The 27,099-nt window shown below is 44.0% G+C and overlaps 1 protein-coding gene across 1 annotated transcript in view; it reads left to right on the forward strand.

The window, feature by feature from the left end:
- Window positions 1-12,716: 12,716 nt before the first annotated feature.
- Window positions 12,717-27,099, forward strand: part of LOC139584750 (rho family-interacting cell polarization regulator 1-like) — an 88,418-nt gene continuing 74,035 nt past the window's right edge. The window contains exon 1 of the mRNA XM_071416933.1: window positions 12,717-13,153. The gene's annotated coding sequence lies outside the window, so the exon portion shown is untranslated. The remainder of the gene's footprint in view (window positions 13,154-27,099) is intronic.

A 27,099-nucleotide genomic window follows, 5' to 3' on the forward strand; every position in this document is an offset into this window, starting at 1 on the left:
GGCTCTGGAGCGGCTCCATACTTTTCTTCTCAGGCCCATTATGCTGCGCTTAGCTGAGATGAGTGAGGAGGTCAGACCGGACTGGACCCAGGCCCAGCACAACTGACCAGGCCCAATAAGGTGGAACACTGACAAAACCTCACTCAGAAAGGCAAGGTCCACACAGGAATACATCATTAGCATTTCACCCTAAAATACATAGGAGGTAAACATCCACAAGGACATAGAGACATACATACATTAATGGATTGATGTGACCATATGCTCAGAGAGTGAATATGTGCACCTCCCCCTCCATCAAGGCCAGCTTAGATGAGATGCCATCTCTTCCACTTCCTCCCACAGAGCTGTGAGGATGGGGGGGTAGTGGTAATCAGAAGATCAGGCCTGAGCCGACATGGTACCACCCAGCTCTAATGGGTTCAGAAGAGGGTCGGAATTTGGGGAGGGGAGAGAGATTATCCAGGGCTGAGGGGCAGGCAGGGCGATTCTCTCCCTCAGGCCCCCATCTAGCATTGTCCGGAAGTGTAAAGGGCGACTAGTGTCATCATGGGGAGGTCCTCCAGAATACGACTAGCTACTGTCAGCAGCCCTGGAGCAACTGTCAAATCAGGGACAAAGCCCCAACCCCCATGTCTCCCCCTGCTGTGTCTCGATGTAAAGTGACAGATTTTTACAATGTTACAAAACATTCAGTCATTTGTAACAAAGTGGTTGTCCGTTATTCAACAGGCCCAGATACTGTATATACGTTGAGCAGTTGGCCTCAGGAGGATCAAGAGGGAAAAGAAAAGGGAGGGTTGATGTTCTGGGTTGGCAGAGGAACCATTCCTTCCTCTCTACCAATCATACTCCTTTCCTTTTGCTAAAGTGTTTCTCAAATTCAGTATAGTAAAAATAAATATTGAGTTTTCAAGTCTTTGATAATGCATGTTTTAGATGCCTACTGGCGAGATGTGATCTCCCAAGAACTGGAGCCTGCAGCTCCTGCCGTTTAGTGAGGGCTTTCTGAGGTAAAATATCTAAAGAGAGGCCCTTCTAAAGAGAAAATCAAACTACACTATAAACAAACATGTAAACACTGTCTCTCAGTGTTTCTTTAAAGGTTTTTGCAATCCTGCATTCCACCCCCCTGTTCATACAGAGCCTTTGATTTTATGTTCTTATAAGTTGATAAATGTCTTCAGGCTCTACAGCTCAGGGACAGCTAATTCTCTCCATATGTGTGTTTGTCTGTGTTTGTGTGCTGCATTAAGAGATGTTAAACCCATTGGCTCATATACTCCGAAATTATTATCATGAAAAAACTGCTTATTGGATCAACTTCTTTTAATAAGGTTGTTTATTAATCTAGGTAAAAAACTGAGTTAATTTGCCTATTAATCATATTACTGTAGTGATTAATAATTGAGAGAGAGTCTACATCAGCATAAAATAGATGAAAAGCCCATTATCTGTAACCATAGCAGCCATTTATCACAAACATCGGCTTCTCTGGCAAGGTGAGAGCTGGAAATATTCTTCAAATAATTTGAGGAACTATTGTCATTCTCAATTGATTCTAAAAACAGACTTTGTTTACTTGCTGTTTGAGGTGAAGAAAAATGACTTTGAGAAGCTCCACAGCTCATTAGTGGTGGTGACAATAAGAAGACAATAAGAAATACTATCCCCAAATGGACACATTCATAGGCCTACATTTGCACGCAGGCCAGGTAGATTAGTCCTACTTATACGTGCTTAATCAGGTGCGCGTCCTTACTCCAAATTGACAGGAGCATTTCAAACAAAAATCAATCAATAAATTGGCAAAACTCATAAATGGAATGAAATAAACAAAAACTTGTTTCTCACAAGTGTAGCATAGGTTGGGAGTTCTGCAAAACAAATGTCCAATCCGACAATGAGAACGGTAAATAACAAACAATAATATATTGAATGCATTAACAGAAATTACCGTAACCAAAGAAATATTACAGATTAGAAATAATGGGCATTAACGGTAAATGTAAGCTATTACTGGTGATATATGTAATGGGGAATTGATAGACACAGAAAACAATGCACACAGTAAAGTTATGAAACAATGAATACCCACGAAATAGCGGGAGAGGACGCATTCTGGAGAGAGGCATGCCTTGTACATCTGAGCCCCAATTCCCATATTCTTGGACCGTGTCATACCTGTGGCCTCCTCAATGGATTAGTCCACTGAGACAGGCGCAAATCAGACAGATGTCTCATGTGCCATGAAAATAAAAAATCTATTGGCGACTGCTGGACTAAAAAAATCCCATATTTTCAATACAGACCCCTTTTGTTATACAGTATTCCATATAAGGCACCCAGACCTTATGAAAGTTGCACATTATACCCTTAATCTTGTAATAAATCAAATCGAGTGATACATAACGACATTTCTGCCATCCATTGTGACATCGTGGGAGGGTAACCAACCTTCCAATTAATAGCAATGCATTTCATTAGCCACTATAAATGCTAGGTTACACCGTTTTTTCTAATAACATTCTCCAGTATCAACATTTCCAAGCAAACAGAAACAGGGAGAATCTGTAGACATGCTGAGATAAAAGAACATTCTCTTTGACAGAATTCAGCCAGAATTCACAAGATCATAACATGCAAATATGTTCCCTTTTGTGTTTTACACCTTCAGCAGAGAAATTACATTTCTCAGTGCATGATATTCAGTTTCAATGGCATATAGTATGTTCTATGGATGGTCGTAAACTGCAGTAATTTATGTCTGAGATGATATGAACATGACTGGACATTCAAACATATCTGTATCCATTCATCATCATCATTAGTGTCTCCCAAGTCTTCCTCAAATTTTTGTTTGACATGTTTTGTGTCATCAGGAAAAGCCTCTATAAACCTTTGATACAGTCTGGAAATTAGGTTTGTCAGACTGCCTTAAAATAGTTTCAATCTTTGAAGCTTCTTGCTTGTCCATTGTTTTCTGCACAAAGAGAATAAAGTGTTGTATCTGCAAATGTTCACCTCAGTGCCCTCACAGACTGGACTTCCCTGGTTGCTTGACCCTGCTGAGACCCCTGTCACTATCTGCTCCTGCTCAGATGAGGCATGACAAAGAATTACCTTGGTGTAGATTTGTACATTATATTATCCAAGAAAAGAATCAACGGTTCAATAATTGAGATGAGCATTATTCCCAGATCCCAGACTGTATCCTACCCATCAACTCAAGATGGAACTTTGTATCCATTCACTGATTGTATTAATATATTCAAAATTCACCTGAGCTTCGTAGATTGGTCTTCCCTGGCTGTCTGACCATGCTGGGATAGCTGTCACCATCTGATCCTGCTAAGACATGATGAGCATAGTATTGTGTACTGACTGTGCACCATGACAGTGTAGCCTGTAGAGCTGTTTATACCATGTCAGTGTGAAAAGTAGGGAATTAGCTAGGGAAACTGACAGATCAACAACGTTACATTGCTATACTGACTAATAAAAACTCACATTGAGCTGTCAAAAAACGTCCGAATCTCGGTCATCAATAATTTGGCCGCTGGTTTCATCATTTGATTCAGGTCTAGTGGGATTGAGGAAAAAATAATAGCTAAAGTTAGTGAGATAGCTAACGTTAGCAAACTTTTGGCTAGCTCTAATGGTACATCCACTAATGAAAACTAGCCAAGATAATTTACTTCTGTTGAAACGGGACAAAACGGCTGCTAATAATGTCATACACACAACAGGTGTTAGATACAGCTACAGTTGAAGTCAGAAGTTTACATACACCTTAGCCAAATACATTTAAACTCAGTTTTTCACAATTCCTGACATTTAATCCAAGTAAAAATGATGTTTTAGGTCAGTTAGGATCACCACTTTATTTTAAGAATGTGAAATGCCATAATAATAGTAGAGAGCGATTTATTTCAGCTTTCATTTCTTTCATCACATTCCCAGTGGGTCAGAAGTTTACATACACTCAATGAGTATTTGGTAGCATTGCCTTTAAATTGTTTAACTTGGGTCAAACGTTTCAGGTAGCCTTCCACAAGCTTCCCACAATAAGTTTGGTGAATTTTGACCCATTCCTCCTGACAGAGCTGGTGTAACTGAGTCAGGTTTGTAGGCATCCTTTGCTCACACACGCTTTTTCAGTTCTGCCGACAAATTTTTTATGGGATTGAGGTCAGGGCTTTGTGATGGCCACTCCAATACCTTGACTTTGTTGTCGTTAAGCCATTTTGCCACAACTTTGGAAGTATGCTTGGGGTCATTGTCCATTTGGAAGACCCATTTGCGACCAAGCTTTAACTTCCTGACTGATGTCTTGAGATGTTGCTTCAATATATCCACATAATTTTCCATCCTCATGATGATATCTATTTTGTGAGGTGCACCAGTCCCTCCTGCAGCAAAGCACCCCCACACCATGATGCTGCCACCTCCATGCTTCGCGGTTGGGAGGGTGTTCTTCGGCTTGCAAGCATCCCCCTTTTTCCTTCAAACATAACGATGGTCATTATGGTCAAACAGTTCTATTTTTGTTTCATCAGACCAGAGGACATTTCTCCTAAAAGTACAATCTTTGTCCCCATGTGCAGTTGCAAACTGTAGTCTGGCTTTTTTATGGCGGTTTTGGAGCAGTGGCTTCTTCCTTGCTGAGCGGCCTTCCGGTTATGTCGATATAGGACTCGTTTTACTGTGGATATAGATACTTTTGTACCTGTTTCCTCCAGCATCTTCACAAGGTCCTTGCTGTTGTTCTGGGATTGATTTGCACTTTTCGCACCAAAGTGCGTTCATCTCTAGGAGACAGAACGCGTCTCCTTCCTGAGCGGTGTGATGGCTGCGTGGTCCCATGGTGCTTATACTTGCGTACTATTGTTTGTACAGATGAACGTGGTACCTTCAGGCATTTGGAAATTGCTCCCAATGATGAACCAGACTTGTGGAGGTCTACAATTTCTTTTCCTGAGGTCTTGGCTGATTTCTTTTGATTTTCCCATGATGTCAAGCAAAGAGACACTGAGTTTGAAGGTAGGCCTTGAAATACATCCACATGTACACCTCCAATTGACTCAAATGATGTCAATTAGCCTATCAGAAGCTTCGAAAGCCATGAAACATTTTCTGGAATTTTCCAAGCTGTTTAAAGGCACAGTCAACTTAGTGTATGTCAACTTCTGACCAACTGGAATTGTGATACAGTGAATTATAAGTGAAATAATCTGTCTGTAAACAATTGTTGGAAAACTGACTTGTGTCATGCACAAAGTAGATGTCCTGACCAACTTGCCAAAACTATAGTTTGTTAACAAGAAATTTGTGGAGTGGTTGAAAAACGAGTTTTAATGACTTCAACCTAAGTGTATGTAAACTTCCGACTTCAACTGTACCTGACAGATAGCTAGAGACTAACATTAGAGCTAAACTGGCTGTAGTAGCTACTAAATAGCTAGTTAGTTCATTATCTTCAGACATAACTTCAGCCGAGAGGTAATATAACATTACTGTAGCTAATGGTACATGTCAATTACACTACGAGCTCAGCACTGGGAATAAATACTTTTTTTCTGTTAAGTCAAACAGCAGTTACCTTGCCAGCTATATCAATCAAATATAGTTACCAGCTTCTGCTCTGCTTGCTTTTACAAGTCGGAGAAAAGGCGCAACTCACACAGAGACAGCAGCTGCAGACACCATGCCTTTCAGAACCTTTGCCTTCACACAGCCTGTCTGCACACTCTGTGGTGTCCGCTCAGTCATAGATCCAGCCGGCAGACACCGCCAATCAGCCTACCTGACCGCTCTGAGGCGTCTGCATGGTCCTAAAGCACACTGGTACAGCTTTTAGTATAACAGTGCAATGATGAAACTGGGGGTGACAAAAATGCAATTTTAAAATGTGAGGGGGTCATGTCCTCCCTGTCCCCAGAGAAATGTGTGTACTGCATTATGTCCTTCTGCCCAATCCCTTGGACATAAAATAGGTTTGTTGGGATTGCACTAAGGTGGAGTGAATGGGGTTGGAGGGGTCGTAGTGGTGATTGAGGGTGACAGAATAATTCAGATAACTGGAAAATGGGCTGGTGGGTTTCAATAGAGGGTGCAGTTACTGTGGAGGGGTGGTGGGCATTGTGGTGAATGGCAGACCTCTATTGATCTCTCTTTCCAGTCTTGGCCTATCTCACACAGGCAGGGAGGCGGCTGTGCAGTCTCTCCTTCCAAACGCATGACATCACCCAGGGTTGCCAGGGTAACAACTGCCCAGGGCCTGAGAGAGGAGTCATTCATCTCTTTTGGGAGTGCCAGTCTGGGAGGGTTCAGGGCTTTTATCACTGTCATATACATTTACTCTGTGTTTGTGTGTGCGGAGGAGATCAAATAAAATAAAATGTTATTAGTCACATGCGCTGAATACAACAACCTTACAGTGAAATGCTTACTTACGAGCCCCTAACCACAAGACTTCCTTAGATATCGTGCACCAGCTGTTATTTACAAAAATACATAGTCCACTGCCCCTTGTCTTACCAGACGCCACTGTTCTATCCTGCCGGTGCAGCGTATAACCAGCCAGCTGTATGTTGATAATGTTGTCGTTCAGTCACGACTCTGTGAAGCATAAGATATTACAGTTTTGAATGTCCCGTTGGTAGTTTAATCTTCTGCGTAGGTCATCGATTTTATTTTCCAAAGATTGCATGTTTGCTAGCAGAATGGAAGGCAGTGTGGCTTTATTTGATCGCCTACGAATTCTCAGAAGGCAGCCCGCCGGACCCTTTTTCTCCACCTTCTCTTCACGCAAATGACGGGGATCTGGGCCTGCTCCCGGGAAAAGCAGTATGTCATGCTCGTCGGACTCTTTAAAGGAAAAATGGATTCTTCCAGTTCGTGGTGAGTAATCGCAGTTCTGATGTCCAGAAGTTATTTTCGGTCATAAGAGATGGTAGCAGCGACATCATGTACATAATAAGGTACAAACAACGCAAAGAAACAAACAAAATCACAATTGTATAGGAACACGTAAGACGTCAGCCTTCTTCTCCGGCGCCATTTTAGTAATGCTGGTCCTGAGAAATCTCTTTAAACTTTTTAAGGACTTATCTCTTCCACTCAAACGTTTTCACAGAGTGTGTTGTTAGGGTCTTGGTTCAACTATTGCTCTGCAATCAGTTTATTGACGCTCACTGATGACTTGTTTAAGGATGTGTGTATCTTTCTGCTGTGCACACAGCTGTACTGGAAACCAGGCTATCCTGTGTGCAGTGCAGTATATCAACAGGCACATGGAGCTCGTCTTCTTTGAAATCTAGATTTGAAAGAAAGTGCAAGCCTCAAGGAAACCAGAAGATAGGAAAAGCAGGCTGCTTTCACAGCACTTTTCAGAGGATGGAGTGTTTGAAGAGAAATACAGTCAGCATCAGAGCAATGTGATGTTCTCCAGATCGAAGCATCAGACTCTTAGGGCAATATCATCTTCAGATTGATGGAGATCATTGTACAAAATAATAATGTGGATTGTCAGTATAGTATCTGTTAGTATAGTATATGCTTGTGGTCAGTGGCAGACTTACCATTAGGTAGAAGAGGCAATTGCCTCAGGCCTCACATCATCAAGGGGCCTCATGAGCTGGGCAGAATTATTATTTTTTTTACTAGTAATATATATGTATATATAATTTCTCCACTTGAGGCTTCGCTCAAGGTGCGATTAAGATTACATTTTAACAGGGAAATTATCTAAGTTAAAAATTGATTTCGTAAAAAAGACAGGTACTGCTAATAATACTCCCTTTGTCATTGTGGCAGAGAGTATATGTACTTGCCTTCAGAAAGTATTCATACCCCTTGACTTATTACATATTTTGTTGTGTTACAGTTACAGCCTGAATTCAAAATGGATTAAATAGATTTGTTCTCTCCATTCAGCCACAAGAACATTAGTTAGGTCAGGCACTGATGTTGGGCCATTAGCCCTGGCTCTCAGCATTCCAATTCATCCCAAAGGTTTTCGATGGGGTTGAGGTCAGGGCTCTGTGCAGGCCAGTCAAGTTCAGTCAAACATTTCTGTATGGACCTCGCTTTGTGCACAGGGGCATTGTCATGCTGAAACAGGAAAGGGCCTTCCCCAAACTGTTGGCCCAAAGTTGTAAGCAAAGAATTGTCTAGAATGTCATTGTATGCTGTAGCGTTAAGATTTCCCTTCACTGGAACTAAGGGGCCAAGCCCGAACCATGGAAAAAAAACAGCCCCAGACCATTATTCCTCCTCCACCAAACTTTACAGTTGGCACTAAGCATTGGGGTAGGTAGCCTTCTCCTGGGATCCGCCAAACACAGATTTATCCGTCGGACTGCCAGATGGTGAAGCTGGACTCATTTTACATTTACATTTAAGTCATTTAGCAGACGCTCTTATCCAGAGCGACTTACAAATTGGTGCATTCACCTTATGACATCCAGTGGAACAGCCACTTTACAATAGTGCATCTAAATCTTTTAAGGGGGGGGGGGGGGGGGGGGTGAGAAGGATTACTTTATCCTATCCTAGGTATTCCTTAAAGAGGTGGGGTTTCAGGTGTCTCCGGAAGGTGGTGATTGACTCCGCTGTCCTGGCGTCGTGAGGGAGTTTGTTCCACCATTGGGGGGCCAGAGCAGCGAACAGTTTTGACTGGGCTGAGCGGGAACTGTACTTCCTCAGTGGTAGGGAGGCGAGCAGGCCAGAGGTGGATGAACGCAGTGCCCTTGTTTGGGTGTAGGGCCTGATCAGAGCCTGGAGGTACTGAGGTGCCGTTCCCCTCACAGCTCCGTAGGCAAGCACCATGGTCTTGTAGCGGATGCGAGCTTCAACTGGAAGCCAGTGGAGAGAGCGGAGGAGCGGGGTGACGTGAGAGAACTTGGGAAGGTTGAACACCAGACGGGCTGCGGCGTTCTGGATGAGTTGTAGGGGTTTAATGGCACAGGCAGGGAGCCCAGCCAACAGCGAGTTGCAGTAATCCAGACGGGAGATGACAAGTGCCTGGATTAGGACCTGCGCCGCTTCCTGTGTGAGGCAGGGTCGTACTCTGCGGATGTTGTAGAGCATGAACCTACAGGAACGGGCCACCGCCTTGATGTTAGTTGAGAACGACAGGGTGTTGTCCAGGATCACGCCAAGGTTCTTAGCGCTCTGGGAGGAGGACACAATGGAGTTGTCAACCGTGATGGCGAGATCATGGAACGGGCAGTCCTTCCCCGGGAGGAAGAGCAGCTCCGTCTTGCCGAGGTTCAGCTTGAGGTGGTGATCCGTCATCCACACTGATATGTCTGCCAGACATGCAGAGATGCGATTCGCCACCTGGTCATCAGAAGGGGGAAAGGAGAAGATTAATTGTGTGTCGTCTGCATAGCAATGATAGGAGAGACCATGTGAGGTTATGACAGAGCCAAGTGACTTGGTGTATAGCGAGAATAGGAGAGGGCCTAGAACAGAGCCCTGGGGGACACCAGTGGTGAGAGCACGTGGTGAGGAGACAGATTCTCGCCACGCCACCTGGTAGGAGCGACCTGTCAGGTAGGACGCAATCCAAGCGTGGGCCGCGCCGGAGATGCCCAACTCGGAGAGGGTGGAGAGGAGGATCTGATGGTTCACAGTATCGAAGGCAGCCGATAGGTCTAGAAGGATGAGAGCAGAGGAGAGAGAGTTAGCTTTAGCAGTGCGGAGCGCCTCCGTGATACAGAGAAGAGCAGTCTCAGTTGAATGACTAGTCTTGAAACCTGACTGATTTGGATCAAGAAGGTCATTCTGAGAGAGATAGCGGGAGAGCTGGCCAAGGACGGCACGTTCAAGAGTTTTGGAGAGAAAAGAAAGAAGGGATACTGGTCTGTAGTTGTTGACATCGGAGGGATCGAGTGTAGGTTTTTTCAGAAGGGGTGCAACTCTCGCTCTCTTGAAGACGGAAGGGACGTAGGCAGCGGTCAGGGATGAGTTGATGAGCGAGGTGAGGTAAGGGAGAAGGTCTCCGGAAATGGTCTGGAGAAGAGAGGAGGGGATAGGGTCAAGCGGGCAGGTTGTTGGGCGGCCGGCCGTCACAAGACGCGAGATTTCATCTGGAGAGAGAGGGGAGAAAGAGGTCAGAGCACAGGGTAGGGCAGTGTGAGCAGAACCAGCGGTGTCGTTTGACTTAGCAAACGAGGATCGGATGTCGTCGACCTTCTTTTCAAAATGGTTGACGAAGTCATCTGCAGAGAGGGAGGAGGGGGGGGAGGGGGAGGAGGATTCAGGAGGGAGGAGAAGGTGGCAAAGAGCTTCCTAGGGTTAGAGGCAGATGCTTGGAATTTAGAGTGGTAGAAAGTGGCTTTAGCAGCAGAGACAGAAGAGGAAAATGTAGAGAGGAGGGAGTGAAAGGATGCCAGGTCCGCAGGGAGGCGAGTTTTCCCTCATTTCCGCTCGGCTGCCCGGAGCCCTGTTCTGTGAGCTCGCAATGAGTCGTCGAGCCACGGAGCGGGAGGGGAGGACCGAGCCGGCCTGGAGGATAGGGGACATAGAGAGTCAAAGGATGCAGAAAGGGAGGAGAGGAGGGTTGAGGAGGCAGAATCAGGAGATAGGTTGGAGAAGGTTTGAGCAGAGGGAAGAGATGATAGGATGGAAGAGGAGAGAGTAGCGGGGGAGAGAGAGCGAAGGTTGGGACGGCGCGATACCATCCGAGTAGGGGCAGTGTGGGAAGTGTTGGATGAGAGCGAGAGGGAAAAGGATACAAGGTAGTGGTCGGAGACTTGGAGGGGAGTTGCAATGAGGTTAGTGGAAGAACAGCATCTAGTAAAGATGAGGTCGAGCGTATTGCCTGCCTTGTGAGTAGGGGGGGAAGGTGAGAGGGTGAGGTCAAAAGAGGAGAGGAGTGGAAAGAAGGAGGCAGAGAGGAATGAGTCAAAGGTAGACGTGGGGAGGTTAAAGTCGCCCAGAACTGTGAGAGGTGAGCCGTCCTCAGGAAAGGAGCTTATCAAGGCATCAAGCTCATTGATGAACTCTCCGAGGGAACCTGGAGGGCGATAAATGATAAGGATGTTAAGCTTGAAAGGGCTGGTAACTGTGACAGCATGGAATTCAAAGGAGGCGATAGACAGATGGGTAAGGGGAGAAAGAGAGAATGACCACTTGGGAGAGATGAGGATCCCGGTGCCACCACCCCGCTGACCAGAAGCTCTCGGGGTGTGCGAGAACACGTGGGCGGACGAAGAGAGAGCAGTAGGAGTAGCAGTGTTATCTGTGGTGATCCATGTTTCCGTCAGTGCCAAGAAGTCGAGGGACTGGAGGGAGGCATAGGCTGAGATGAACTCTGCCTTGTTGGCCGCAGATCGGCAGTTCCAGAGGCTACCGGAGACCTGGAACTCCACGTGGGTCGTGCGCGCTGGGACCACCAGATTAGGGTGGCCGCGGCCACGCGGTGTGGAGCGTTTGTATGGTCTGTGCAGAGAGGAGAGAACAGGGATAGACAGACACATAGTTGACAGGCTACAGAAGAGGCTACGCTAATGCAAAGGAGATTGGAATGACAAGTGGACTATACGTCTCGAATGTTCAGAAAGTTAAGCTTACGTAGCAAGAATCTTATTGACTAAATTGATTAAAATGATACAGTACTGCTGAAGTAGGCTAGCTGGCAGTGGCTGCGTTGTTGACTTTGTAGGCTAGCTGGCAGTGGCTGCGTTGTTGACACTACACTAATCAAGTCGTTCCGTTGAGTGTAATAGTTTCTACAGTGCTGCTATTCGGGGGCTAGCTGGCTAGCTAGCAGTGTTGATTACGTTACGTTGCGTTAAAAGAACGACAATAGCTGGCTAGCTAACCTAGAAAATCGCTCTAGACTACACAATTATCTTTGATACAAAGACGGCTATGTAGCTAGCTATGTAGCTAGCTACGATCAAACAAATCAAACCGTTGTACTGTAATGAAATGAAATGAAAATGTGATACTACCTGTGGAGCGAAGCGGACTCATCACTCCAGAGTTTCCATTGCTCCAGAGTCCAAAGGCGATGAGCTTTACACCACTCCAGCCAACACTAGGCATTGCACATGTTGATCTTAGGCTAGTGCGACTGCTCAGCCATGGAGACCCATTTCATGAAGCTCCCGACGTACAGTTATTGTGCTGATGTTGCTTCCAGAAGCAGTTTGGAACTCGGTAGTGAGTGTTGCAACCGAGGACAGACGATTTTTACGCTCTACAGCACTCAGCGGTCCCGTTCTGTGAGTTTATGTGGTCTACCACTTCGCTGCTGAGACGTTTTTGCTCCTGGACGTTTCCAGCTCTAGCAGGGCAGAGGTTTTACAAACGGACTTGTTGGAAAGGTGGCATCCTACGACGGTGCCATGTTGAAAGTCACTCTGTCTATGGAAATGACATGGCTGTGTGCTCGATTTTATGCACCTGTCAGCAACGGGTGTTGCTGAAATAGCCGAATCCACTAATTTGAAGGGGTGTCCACATACTTTTGTATATATAGTGTATCATATGCCCCAGTCCATAGGAAGGATCATCCTAGTGAAGTAATCCTGTGGATGTCACATAGGCCTACTCTCTCTCCCTGCTAACTTCAACTCAGAGGACTGTGCAGTGTCATCACTATAATTAAACCTGCTTTTGTGACAATAATTGTGAGAAATAAAGCCCAACCAGCACATTGCTCCCTGCTGCCATAGCAGCTCCTAGTTGAGTGTGTCGGTCTGTGTGTTTGCACCCGCGGATAAACTCTCGAAGAGTGCTCAACAGGAGTTAGTAGGCTACAAAGCTGTGGCGCATGGTATCGTTGCCTGTTTTCGCCACTTCTCCAAAAAGTCCTTAAGAAGTCACGGCCCCAGGTCGGCTGGAAGTCTTCTTCATCCTCATTGGTTTGTCAACACCCCTCCAGAGATAAGGAAGCAAGCCTTCCGCTTCTCTCGCAGCAGAGGGAGAAAGTGACACTCGTGAAACTGGAGGGCAAATGACAAAGGAACTGCATTGCGTGAACAAGTCTCTTGGATATTAATTGTGTCATTTGCTTATTTCTGATGAAGGAATTCGCTGAACTAATTTCCTTGTTTATTGAATTGACATTTTCATTTGAAATTCGGGGATTTGGAGTGACTTCGGCTGATAGACTACCTACCCTGGCGGCAGACATGTATGTTGGTTTTGTGTTTATCTTGTGGTTTGTCCTAAGTAGCATATAGCATTTAGGTGTGAATTTAAGAAGTGTGTGTATATTTATTTTCACAATATTTGATATAGTCTTCTACATAGCCCGGCTACTGCAATACAGTAAGTCACGTGAAGCACAATTTTGCAACCATTCAATCACACAACGGACTGTATGTAGACTAGAGACTATAGGCCTGGCTATTTAGTCAGATGTTTCCTTTTAAAATAAATTGTGGTCTACTTTGTGTTGGTGGAATCCTCCAGCAGATTGTCATGGGTGACGAGGCAGTGACCCACGATGAGTACAGGGTAAACGGAGAGGGCTCATTGTTGCTCAGCGTTATGATGACAAAGAGAGTCTTGTCTGTAAACTGGGATTTGTTTGATATTTGAAATGAATGCGATCGAAATGCTTGGTAGCCACGGGTATTTAGTAACACAAGCCGCGGGAAAGAATCCTTGGCTTTTTATGAAACAGAGGGCGACACACTATACAGCCTGTCAGTGCACCATATGATAATCTGTTTATAGAATCCAATATATTGTAAATGTTGGTGTTATCAGCTGTCTGTCAGAATCACTTGACGCTACACTAACATTTTGTTTCGCGAATCATGTCCTTATCTCCATTGCTGTTGCTTGCCGATTTCGTTTAGCTAATCTCCTACAATCTAATCCATCTGTTGACTTTTTTTCCTATGTCGATGCAAGGGAATGTCTCCATCTGCAAATGATGAAACCTTGTTTACATTGGCCGCAGATTTTAAGTTTTAATAGCCAGAATAAGCGTCTGGATAAAATGGACAAGCACATCCCATGTTTGGAGTGAAGCCATTGCTAGAGAAGGTCCTGCATGTAAGCCTAAACAGTACCAACTTTCCAGAAAACGTCTTAAATTCCGTGTAATAGAAGCCTAACACGAATAATCATGATGTCATTGATGCTGCTGACTAACTACAGGTAACTGCCAAAATAAAGGAAACCCCAACATAAAGCGTCTTAAAAGGGCAATACACGTTGGCATAGATTCTACATGTGTCTGGAACTCTATTGGTGGGATGTGACACCATTCTTCCACGAGAAATTCCATCATTTGGTGTTTTGTTGGTGGTCGAAAACGCAGTCTCAGGCGTCGCTACGTCTCAGGCGCCGCTCCAGAATATCCCAGAAGTGTTAAATTGGGTTGAGATCTGGTGACTGAGACACACACACACACACACCCTATGCTCCTTTGAGACCCCTCTTTCAAAGTCACTAAGATCTCTTCTAGCTATGATAGCCAAAATATTGGGCAAATGGGCATTTTTATACATGACCCTAAGCATGAGCATGTTAATTGCTTAATTATCTCAGGAACCGCACCTGCTTTCAATATACTTCGTCCCTCATTTAATATATTTTGGCAGTTACCTGTATGTTAATAGATTTGAGAGGGTTATATTCCTAATGTTACAGTTATGGTCTATGAACAAAATGTTCTTCTATCTCTTATTATGATCTTGTTGCCTATGACAATGTTTTATCCAATGGCCAGCTCAGCCCCACGACTCTTCTGGAAGTAGTAGCCCCAGTCTGAACAGAGTGTGGGGAAACCCTGCCTTCTGGGTAGTACCCAGCCAGGGCCACACAATCTGCCCTTTGTGCAAGGGCTTGACCACCGTCAGGGGGCTTAATTTAGCCAATTCTCTCAGTGGGCTGTACACACACGAGAGGCTGGCAAGGCTGTCATAGCAGTGAAAAATCCCTCTGCCTTCAGAAATAGGTTTGTTGTTAACGTGATAGCGTGAAGTGGTTTTGTAGAGACTGGTCGGGGGAGGAATGAGTGGTGTTATGTTTGGGATATGAGGAATGTGTCGGTCTCTTCAGTCTTGTCTGCATCCATGGCTGTGTACCCCATGTGTAAGACCAACACTGACCTACACACGTCCCCTTGTGCCCACAGTAGAGTTAGGTGATATGGTCAAAAATCCATAGCAAGATAAATATACCCCTTTTTTGTGTTTTTTTCCCGCAATAATTATACATTTATTTTTTGGGGAGGTGTACAGTTACACCCTTTTTACACCATGTACAGGAATTGCCACAATATATTAGCCTAAGTTATTTGGCTACCAGGTGATCCAGCATATGATTAATAAGATGATGAAACACTTCTACAGAAAGAGACCTGTATTTTAAACATGCATTTATTTCTTCAGATTTAAATGCAATAGTATTTCATCCAAGTTCAACTATATTGGTGTTTGGTAATTGCAGCATATTATTTGCGCCAAATGCAATCAAAATGTAGGCATAACTTTTTGCTAAATGTATATTTAACTTTATTACAATACATACCAATGGCGAGGTGAAGTCGATGTCCAAGACACTGCAACCTCATCCACATGTTTAGGTTGGTGGCTTTAAAGATGTTTGCCCCACTGTCCATTGTGATGCATACCTGCTTCTCCTCTGGCGGATCCCAGGCTGCTAACGAGTCCCACATCCCCTGGGATATTATCTCTGCAGTGTGGTCCTCTGGAAAGTGGGCAGTCTGCAAGCACCTGCTGCGCAGCTTCCAGTCGGCATCGATGTAGTACAGTGTCAATGACATATAGGGCTCCACTTGTTGTCGCCAAATGGTGCACCTGTTTTGGCATGATATTTCCTGTACATGGCATTTTGCATTTCTTGTCCAGAGTGTGAACCATCTTCTTGAACCCACTTTGTTCAACTGTTGAATTTGGGGCCATGTCTTTTGGGATGTGGTACGTTATGGCATCTTATTTCATTCCCTCAGTACGTGTTTTGCATAGGGAATTGTGTGTGCAAACTATTCCATAATGGGTTGTTGCCTGGGCTTTGCTCTTGTTATGATGCTTGTTGGCCTCTGCCCAATTTGTTTTGTTGTCATGCTGTATTTACATGGCTGTGTTTCAAATGGTGGAATAAGTTGCTTGTGACCCGTGTTGTTGCTATAGTATTTTGTCAGTTCAATAAGCCAAAACAACTGATCCTTTGCAGTAATTATTTCTGGGACTGCATTTTCTTCGTCTCTGTTCATATCTCCCCCTTATGAACGAGGCTACTCGCAACATCACTTGGGAGAATTGCCAACAACAGGTGTGGGAAGCATGGGATAGAACACGGTTCTGATTGGCTGCTGTAGTCTTGGTTCAAATGAAACGGCATAGATGGACGTGTTAAGCTCCAGGAGCGCAATGCTTTTTTCTATGCCATTTCGAGGTGATGGCAGCGGATGAATGGCATGACAATGGGCCTCAGGATCTCAAATCAAATTTTATTAGTCACATGTGCCGAGTACAACAGTGAAATGCTTACTTACGAGCCCCAAACCAACAATGCAGTTTAATACATTTTTTTTGAGTAAGAATAAAAAATATAAGTAACAAGTAATTAAAGAGCTGCAGTAAAATAACAATAGCGAGACCATACACGGGGGGATACCGGTACAGAGTCAATGTGCGAAGGGGGCACATTGACTCTGTACCGGTGCCCCCTGTGGTGTTGAGCGCTGTGCTGTAGTCAATGAACAGCATTCTCACATAGGTGTTCCTTTTGTCCAGGTGGGAAAGGGCAGTGTGAAGTGCAGTAGAGATTGCACCATCTGTGGATCTGTTAGGGCGGTATGCAAATTGGAGCAGGTCTAGGGTTTCTGGGATAATGGTGTTGATGTGAGCCATGACAATCCTTTCAAAGCACTTCCTGGATACTGACGTGAGTGCTACGGGTCGGTAGTCATTTAGGCAGGTTACCTTAGTGTTCTTGGGCACAGGGACAATAGTGGTCTGCTTAAAACATGTTGGTATTACAGACTCGGACAGGGAGAGGTTGAAAATGTCAGTGAAGACTTGCCAGCTGGTCAGAGCATCCTCACAGTACACGTCCTTGTAATCCGTCTGGCCCTGCGGCCTTGTGAATGTTGACCTGTTTAAAGGTATTACTCACATCGGCTGTGGAGAGTATCATCACACAGTCTTCCGGAACAGCTGGTGCTCTCATGTGTTCTGCGATTCCTCCGATGGCATTGAGGAGTACACCACATCAGTCATTGGCTTCATCAATAAGTGCATCAATGACGTCGTCCCCACAGTGACCGTACATACATACCCCAACCAGAAGCCATGGATTACAGGCAACATCCGCACTGAGCTAAAGGCTAGAGCTGCCACTTTCAAGAGCGAGACTCTAACCCGGAAGCTTATAAGAAATCCGTTTCTTGATATGCCACACCTGTCAGGTGGCTGGATCATCTCGGCAAAGGAAAAATGCGCACTAACAGGAATGTATACAAATTTGTGCACAACATTTGAGAGAAATAAGCTTTTTGTGCATATGTAACATTTCTGGGATTTTTTTTATTTCAGCTCATAAAACACGAGACCACACTACATGTTGCATTTTATATTTTTGTTCAGGGTATGCACTGTAGACCATGTGTTTTGTTTGATTTATTCACAATACATCTCAAACTCCAAACTGTCTTCAGCAATACTGTTGTATACACTGGTTATACCAAACATTAGGAACATATTCCACACCCCGCTTCCTTTTGCCCTCAGAATGGCCTCAATTTGTCTGGGCATTTACTCTACAAGTTGTAGAAGGTGTTCCACAGGGATACTTGCCCATGTGGACTCCAGTGCTTCCCACAGTTGTTTTAAGTTGGCTGGATGTGCTTTTGGTGGTGGAACATTCTTGATATACACAGGAAACTCTTGAGTGTAAAAAAACATTTTAAAAAACAGCAGTGTTGCAATTCTTTACACAAACCGGTGTGCCTGGCACCTACTACCAAACCCTGTTCAAAGGCACTTAAATGTTGTCATGCCCATTCACCTTCTGAATGGCACACATACACAATCAATGTCTCAATTGTCTCAGGATTAAAACTCCTTCTTTAACCTGTCTCCTCCCCTTAATCTACACTGATTTGAAGTGGATTTAACAAGGGATATCAATAAGGGATCACAGCTTTCACCTGGATTCACCTGGTCAGGTGTTCATAATGTTTTCTATACTCGGGGTACATATTTTTTTTGATACTAGGGTCAAGGAGAAACTGAGATGAGTCTTTGAGTTTATGATGTTTCAATTTTATGCACCTGGTTTCTGCCAGAGCACTTTAGGGTTCTTGAATGACCATCCGCGTACATAAAATACATGGCCTGATTGTCAACCTTATTAGGGTGCATTTGGACTCTCCCAGCATGCCCTCTGTTCCTCAACACCAGGGCCCTCGGCAGTTGATGACTTCCTCTGGGTGGCTGTGTTCGGAAGTTGGAATGCCAATTAAATGTCCTCTCTCTCTCTCTCCTCTATTTATTTATAAATAAATAAATAAATGCACATCATGCACCCAAACTCGCCCGTAGGGTAATTGCTTGTGTACACACAGTCATATCTACCACTTTTTTTTTAAATTATGGACGCAATTAGTGTTTGTAGTTGAGTGTTGTGTTGTGTTTGGCTGTTGTTGGTTCATTGTCAATCATTACTTGACAATACTAATCTTTTTATCATTTCATTGGCACAAACCCTCAATAGACTGCTACATTGGGAGAACAATGAATGCACTAATCAGAACAACTTAGAAGCCACAGAGTGCAGGGTAGACCAGCCCAGTCTGTGCTACAAGGCAGCCGAACTCACAGAGAAAAGAAGAGACCACAGTGTAGTTGTCAAGCTCCCTGAGCTTTTCAAACAGGAAGCTTCAGGATTTACAGTTATGTGGTGGTGATGCTATGAAGTGCCTTAGGAAAGTATTCAGACCCCTTGACTTTTCCACATTTTGTTATGTTACAGCTAGGAATGCACGATATATCAGTGAACATATCGGAATCGGCCGATATTAGCTAAAAATGCCAACATCGGTATCGGTGCAATGTTAAGTTTAACGCCGACGTGAAAAACCGATGTCAAAGCTGACGTGCATACCTATATAACGTAGGTACAGGATGTAATGACGCTACGTTAAATGTTGCGCTACATGTGCAACACCGCCATTTGAAAGAGTAAGAAAATAACGGCAAGATAATGGAATTCATTGCCCTTAACAATCAACCGTTCTCTGTCGTGGGTGATGTTGGCTTTCGCGACTGGTCTAGCACCGGTATACACTAACGTTACCAAGTGCGCTATTGTTCAGATGTTGCCCTACTGGAGTTACAGTAATAGCGTCACTGCTATTAGCTTCACGACATATACTATGGAATGCCGTTTCGCTCTCTGCGTGTCAAAAAAGATGCACGTCAAATAACACTGACGCATTAAATAAGCTTTTAATTTGACACGTCAAATAACACCGTTCTATTACAGAATGTTGTGGGTTCTGAATTTGCACGTGCAAGCCAAGCGCCACCAGTACTATCAGTAGCACTGTCAAAGCTGTACAAAAAAATCTGCAAACACCGGACACAAACAATGTGTTTACAATACCCCGTTGGTAATAAAGCATTATTTGTTTGACCGCAACTTCTGGGGTAGCTAGCTAGCTTTAGCTTGGTACCTAGATGGCACCAATACAACCTTCCTGAAAACAATGACCAGTAGAAACTGCAGTCATTTTCACTATTCTTAGCAATGATTTAGGAATCCTTGTAAGTGTTAGCAAGGTAGCCACTTGTTTGCCTATTGAAATTGAACTTCAGTTCATGAAAATAAATAGCTAGCCAGCTACTTAACCCTGTTGCCCAAAGCTAACCTTTTATAAGCAGCCAGCTAGCTTCATCTGGCTAGTGAGGCTCGACCACCGGGTTATGTGTTGTGAAGCTAGCCACAATAAGGATTAGGCACAATAGTGGAATTTGCGGTTTGCCTTCAAAATAAAAGTACCTCTTTGAAAGTGATGCAGAAGGTTACAATTGGTGGAATCATGCCATATTTAGACTAGACAGTGTTAGAAAAGGTTGGAATGTGAAGCAATGAAATGGGGAATCCTTCTACTCGGTGACACCCACAGAACACAACTGAAGTGTTTAGGCAAATATTAGCGTTGTAGCTCTTAAAACTGTGACTGTGTGAATGATTATTTTTTTATTTATTTCACCTTTATTTAACCAGGTAGGCCAGTTGAGAACAAGTTATCATTTACAACTGCGACCTGGCCAAGATGAAGCAAATCAGTGCGACCAAAAACAACAACAGAGTTACACATGGGATAAACAAAAGTACAGCCAATAACACAATAGAAAAATATACTTCATTTGCACACACTGTATATAAGGAGGTAAGGCAATAAATAGTCCATAGTGGCGAAGTAATTACAATTTAGCAATTAACACTGGAGTGATAGATGTGCAGATGATGATGTGCAAGTAGAAATACTGGTGTGCAAAAGAGCGGAAAAACAAATATGGGGATGAGGTAGGTAGTTGGTTCGTTGGGCAGTGTACTGTACAGCTGCAGCGATCAGTAAGCACCTCTGATAGCTGATGTTTAAAGTTAGTGAGATATAAGTCTCCAACATCAGTGATTTTTGCAATTCGTTCCAGTCATTGGCAGCAGAGAACTGGAAGGACAGGCGGCCAAAGTAGGTTGGCTTTGGGGATGACCAGTGAAATATACCTGCTGGAGCGTGTGCTACAGGTGGGTGTTTCTATGGTGACCAGTGAGCTGAGAAGGCGGAGCTTTACCTGGCAAAGACTTAGATGACCTGGAGCCAGTGGGTTTGGCGACGAATATGAAGCGAGGACCAGCCAACGAGAGCATACAGGTTGCAGTGGTGGGTAGTATATGGGGCTTTGGTGATAAAACGGATGGCACTGTGATAGACTGCATCCAATTTGCTGAGTAGTGTTGGAGGCTATTTTGTAAATGAGCTCGCCGAAGTCCTTGATCGGTAGGATAGTCAGTTTTACGAGGGTATGTTTGGCAGCATGAGTGAAGGAGGCTTTGTTGCAAAATATTTAATTTTGGATTGGAGATGCTTAATGAGTCTGGAAGGAGAGTTTACAGTCTAGCCAGACACCTAGGTATTTATAGTTGTCCACATATTCTAAGTCAGAACCGTCCAGAGTAGTGGATGCTAGTCGGGCGGGCGGGTGTGGGCAGCGATCGGTTGAAGAGCATGCTTTTCGTTTTACTAGCATTTAAGAGCAGTTGGAGGCCACGGAAGGAGTGTTGTATGGAAAATAACCTCCCCAGTTAGCCTATTGTGTGTATTGACATTCATATTGCACTGTACAGCTTTACCTAACACCCTCACTACACTGCTCGCGTCGTGTGCGTGAGCGTTGCAAAGTAAATTTAGAAATCTATATTTTTCAATTATTGTACCCACACTGCTCGCGCGCGTCAACGAGCATCTGCGTTGCCAAGGGCTAAAATAGAAGTAATTTCTATTTGTGATGCAGATTGCACTGCAAGTCCTGTCTCTCCCATCTCCTCATTGGTTTATAGAAGCAGATACCCATGTGCCATCTCCTCATTGGTTATACCCACGTGGGTGATTGAAAGATGAACTGTGTTTTCGGTCGCCGTGGTAATACTATGAAAGTTTAGATACCAATCACCATATAAGTTCAAAGAAGAAAAAGCCTGGAAGGAGGAGAGATGACTAGAAACGATTCGGTTGACCGTTTTATCTGTGGAGTAACTGTCGGAATTGAGAACCTTGTGCAGTTCAGGTTAAATAACAACTCAATGTTTATATCCCAGGACAAATTAGCCAGCAGCAAGCTAGCTAAATATGACAAATTCGCTAGCAAGTGCAAGCTAGCTAGCTAAATTGCCATAAATGTTTAATGCTTTTCGACCTGTCCCCAAATTAATATAATTGGTTCAGAGTTTGTTTTGCTATTTTAACCTGCGTGTTGTGATCGCGTTTAGTGTGGGGGGACAAAATAAATCTAAGCACGATGGCTCACGCGCACAGCCGGTTTAGGTTCCGTGTAAGGATTGGGGATCAATGAAATGGTAACAGTCTACTTAATACCCAATATATTTTTTCCCAATGTCCTCCTCAGAGGTATCAGACTCCAAAACCTCCATGCAGTATTGGTTTTCATAGGGAATAGTGTTCAATACACAGGTTGACAATAATTGTGTCTCAATTCAGATGTTTCATGCTAATGTTCTCTGGGTGTCACTGAGTAGACTGATACCCCATGTCATGGATCCACAATCCACAGATAAGGCTGTACAGTGAAATAAGTATGCTCCCAATGCAATTCTAAAGTATAATACATCCAGTGTGATTTCAACAGATTTGTCAAATTAACAAATTATTTTGTTGATTTTATATAACATTCCAGTCTTGTTTAGCATTCTAATCATCACTATCAATGACATATCCTAATCCTTATTGTGGCTAGCTTCACATAGATGGGTCCGACCACCATTAATCAAATAAGAACTGTCTTATTAATTAGGGTTATTTTAGATGACGCCTAGCTATATAGTTAGCTAGCTAACTATAGCTACTGAAACAGATTATGTCGTTTTGCTATGTTTTTGGGGAAGAACATTGTTTGCATCCATGAGCTAGCTAGCTTTTTTTATGACCAGCACTGTAGGTGCGAGGCAACTTTACCAGCATCAAAGCATACGTGTCGATGAATCGTTGTGACATATGAGTGATAGTGTAATCAATGCGTTAAATTATGTGACGTGCAGTCATTTTCAGGTCTTGATTGGTCAACAAGCTTATTTGACACATCAAATAGTGTTATTTGATGTGTATCTTTTTTTGACATGCAAAGACTGAAACGGTGTTCCATAGAAATCCTGGTTGAGAATGAAACAACTGAACAACGAAACAGCACAGCAAGTAAGTGAAAGAAATAGGTTTTGATTATGTTTTACTGGTAATGGGGACATATGTAAATGCCAACAAAATAACTTTTTTGTGTGTGTGTGTGACCTTTTATTTAACTAGGCAAGTCAGTTAAGAACAAATTCTTATTTACAATGACGGCCAAACCCGGACGACGTTGGGTCAATTGTGCGCCGCCCTATGGGACTCCCAATCACGGCCGGATGTGATACAGCCTGGATTCGAACCAGGGACTGTAGTGACACCTCTTGCACTGAGATGCAGTGCCTTAGACCGCTGCGTATGTGTGTGTGTGTTAACTATTTAACTGTACTAGAATGCTTAAAAGGCCGCCAAAATTGTAAGTATCAGTTATCAGTATAATCTTTTGGGGGCAATGAAAATATCGGGTATCGGCCAAAAATGTGCTTTCACTAGTTACAGCCTTATTCTAAAATATATTAAATAGTTCCCTCCCTCATCAATCTACAAACAATACCTCATAATGACAAAGCAAAAACAGTTTTTTTTAAATGTAAAAAATGTTTGCTATAAAAAACGTAAATATCAGGTTTGCATAAGCAATCAGACCCTTTACTCTTTTTTTGATGAAGCACCTTTGTCAGCGATTACAGCCTTGAGTTTTCTTGGGTATGACGCTACAAGCTTTGGCACACCTGTATTTGGGGAGTTTCTCCCATTCTTCTCTGCAGATCCTCTCAAGCTCTGTCAGGTGGAATGGGGAGCGTTGTTACACAGATATTTTCGGGTCTCTCCAGAGATGTTCAGGTCCGGGCTCAGGCTGGGCCACTCAAAGACATTCAGAGACTTGTCCTGAAGCCACTCCTGCGTTGTCTTGGCTGTGTGTTTAGGGTCATTGCCCTGTTGGAAGGTGAACCTTCGCCCCAGTCTGAGGATCTCTCTCTACTTTGCTCTGTTCATCTTTTCCTCAATTCTGACTAGTCTCCTAGTCCACCATGCTTCACCGTCAGGATGATGTTCAATCTTGGTTTCATCAGACAAGAGAGTCTTGATTCTCATGGTCAGAGTCTTTAGGTGCCTTTTTAGCCAACTCCTAGCGGGCTGTCATTTGCCTTTTTACTGAGGGGCTTCTGTCTGGCCACTCTACCATAAAGGCCTGATTGGTGGAGTGCTGTAGAGATGGTTGTCCTTCTGCAATGTTCTCCCATCTCCACAGAGTAGCTCTCTGAGTGACCATCAGGTTCTTGGTCACCTCCCTGACCAAGGCCCTTCTCCTACAATTACCTAGTTTGGCTGGGCAGCTAGCTTTAGGAAGAGTCTTGGTGGTTCCAAACTTCAACCATTAAAGAATGATGGAGGCCACTGTGTTCTTGGGGACATTTAATGCTGCAGACGTTTTTTCGGTACCCTTTCCCAGATCTGTGCCTCGGCACAATCCTGTCTCTGTGCTCTATGGACAATTCCTTCGACCTCCTGGCTTGGTTTTTGTTCTGACATGCAATGTCAACTGTGGGACCTTATAATCAATGTGTGTGTGTGTGTGTCTTTCCAAATGATGTCCAATAAATTGAATTTACCACAGGTGGACTCCAATCAAGTTGTAGAAACATCTCAAGTATGATCAGTGGAAACAGAATGCACCTGAGCTCAATTTCGAGGCTCATATCAAAGGGTCTGAATACTTGTAAATAAGGTTTTTCAGTTTTTTCATATGTTATAAATGTGCAAAGATTTCTCAAACTGTTTTCGCTTTGTCATTATGGGGTATTGTGTGTAGAGTGCCAAGGGGGGGAAAAAATATTATTTTATCAATTTTAGAATTAGGCAAAATGTGGAAAAAGTCAAGGGCTTTGAATACTTTACGACAGCACTCTAAATGCTCTGTTCTGCGTGTTGGTGTAGATGTTTTACAGTATTCCTCTTACTTGTCTAAATTGTTCAGATAATGCAGTATGTTATTATACTGAACAAAAAATATGAATGCAACATGCAAGAATTTCTAAGATTTTACTGAGTTAGGGCCTCAGGATCTCGTCACGAGATCGATAAAATGCAATTGTGTTCGTTGTCTATAGCTTATGCCTGCACATACATAACCCTACCGCCACCATGGGGCACTCTGTTCACAACGTTGCTATCAGCAAACCGCTCACCCACACAACGCCATACACATGGTCTGCAGTTGTGAGGCCGGGTTGGACGTGCTGCCAAATTCTCTAAAATGATGTTGGGAGGTGGCTTGTGGTAGAGTGCTGAACAGTAAATTCTCTGGCAACAGCTCTGGTGGGCATTCCTGCAGTCAGCATGCCAATTGCACGCTCCCACAACTTGTGGCATTGTGTTGTGTGACAAAGTTGCACATTTTAGTGGCTTTTTATTTTCCCTAGCACAAAGTGCACCTGTGTAATAATCATGCTGTTTAATCAGCTTCTTGATATGCCACACCTGGATTATCTTGGCAAAGGAGAAATGCTCACTAACAGGGATGTAAACAAATTTGTGCACAAACATTTTGAGAAGTAAGCTTTTTGTGCGTATGGAGAATTTCTGGGATCTTTTATTTCAGCTCATGACACATGGGCCCACACTTTACATGTTGAGTTCATATTTTTAATCCGTGTATATTAGAGCAATATCTGAAACATCACACTGCACATATGATGCGATTCAGCTGGACGCAAGTGGTAGAAATGCAAAACGTTTCCTTTTTATTTTCAGGTAAACGTTGAGCTCTTAAGATATTTGGGACTACAAAAAAATTAATTGATCCAGAATGAATTATAATTTGAGTGAAGTTCTATATACTGTGTCCATTTAGGAAGTTAAACACAGTAAATGAGTTATTTTGAGTAGTTGGAACTGACAGAATCACAGCTCCTTTTAAAGCACACACCGTGGGGTCGCTGATCAAATCAAATCAAATGTATTTATGTAGCCCTTCTTACATCAGCTGACATCTCAATGTGCTGTACAGAAACCCAGCCTAAAACCCCAAACAGCAAGCAATGCAGGTGTAGAAGCACGGTGGCTAGGAAAAACTCCCTAGAAAGGCCAAAACCTAGGAAGAAACCTAGAGAGGAACCAGGCTATGAGGGGTGGCCAGTCATCTTCTGGCTGTGCTAGGTGGAGATTATAACAGAACATGGCCAAGATGTTCATAAATTACCAGCATGGTCAAATAATAATAATCACAGTAGTTGTCGAGGGTGCAGCAAGTCAGCACCTCAGGAGTAAATGTCAGTTGGCTTTTCATAGCCGATCATTCAGAGTATCTCTACCGCTCCTGCGGTCTCTAGAGAGTTGAAAACAGCAGGTCTGGGACAGGTAGCACGTCCGGTGAACAGGTCAGGGTTCCATAGCCGCAGGCAGATCAGTTGAAACTGGAGCAGCAGCACGGCCAGGTGGACTGGGGACAGCAAGGAGTCATCATGCCAGGTAGTCCTGAGGCATGGTCCTAGGGCTCAGGTCCTCCGAGAGAGAGAAAGAGAGAATTAGAGAGAGCATACTTAAATTCACACAGGACACCGGATAAGACATGATAAGTACTCCAGATATAACCAACTGACCCAAGCCCCCCGACACATAAACTACTGCAGCATAAATACTGGAGGCTGAGACCGGAGGGGTCAGGAGACACTGTGGCCCCATCTGATGATACCCCCGGACAGGGCCAAACAGGAAGGATATAACCCCACCCACTTTGCCAAAGCACAGCCCCCACACCACTAGAGGGATATCTTCAACCACCAACTTACCATCCTGAGACAAGGCCGAGTATAGCCCACAAAGATCTCCGCCACGGCACAACCCAACAGGAAGATCACGTCAGTGACTCAACCCACTCAAGTGACGCACCCCTCCTAGGGACGGCATGAAAGAGCACCAGTAAGCCAGTGACTCAGTCCCTGTAATAGGGTTAGAGGCAGAGAATCCCAGTGGAGAGAAGGGAACTGGCCAGGCAGAGACAGCAAGGGCGGTTCGTTGCTCCAGAGGCTTTCCGTTCACCTTCACACTCCTGGGCCAGACTACACTCAATCATATGACCCACTGAAGAGATGTCTTCAGTAAAGAAAGACCGAGTCTGTATCTCTCACATGGGTAGGCTGACCATTCCATAAAAATGGAGCTCTATAGGAGAAAGCCCTGCCTCCAGCTGTTTGCTTAGAAATTCTAGGGACAATTAGGAGGCCTGC

This window comes from Salvelinus alpinus, chromosome 9 (genome assembly GCF_045679555.1).
Source record: "Salvelinus alpinus chromosome 9, SLU_Salpinus.1, whole genome shotgun sequence".
In the NCBI taxonomy this organism is placed as follows: domain Eukaryota; kingdom Metazoa; phylum Chordata; class Actinopteri; order Salmoniformes; family Salmonidae; genus Salvelinus; species Salvelinus alpinus.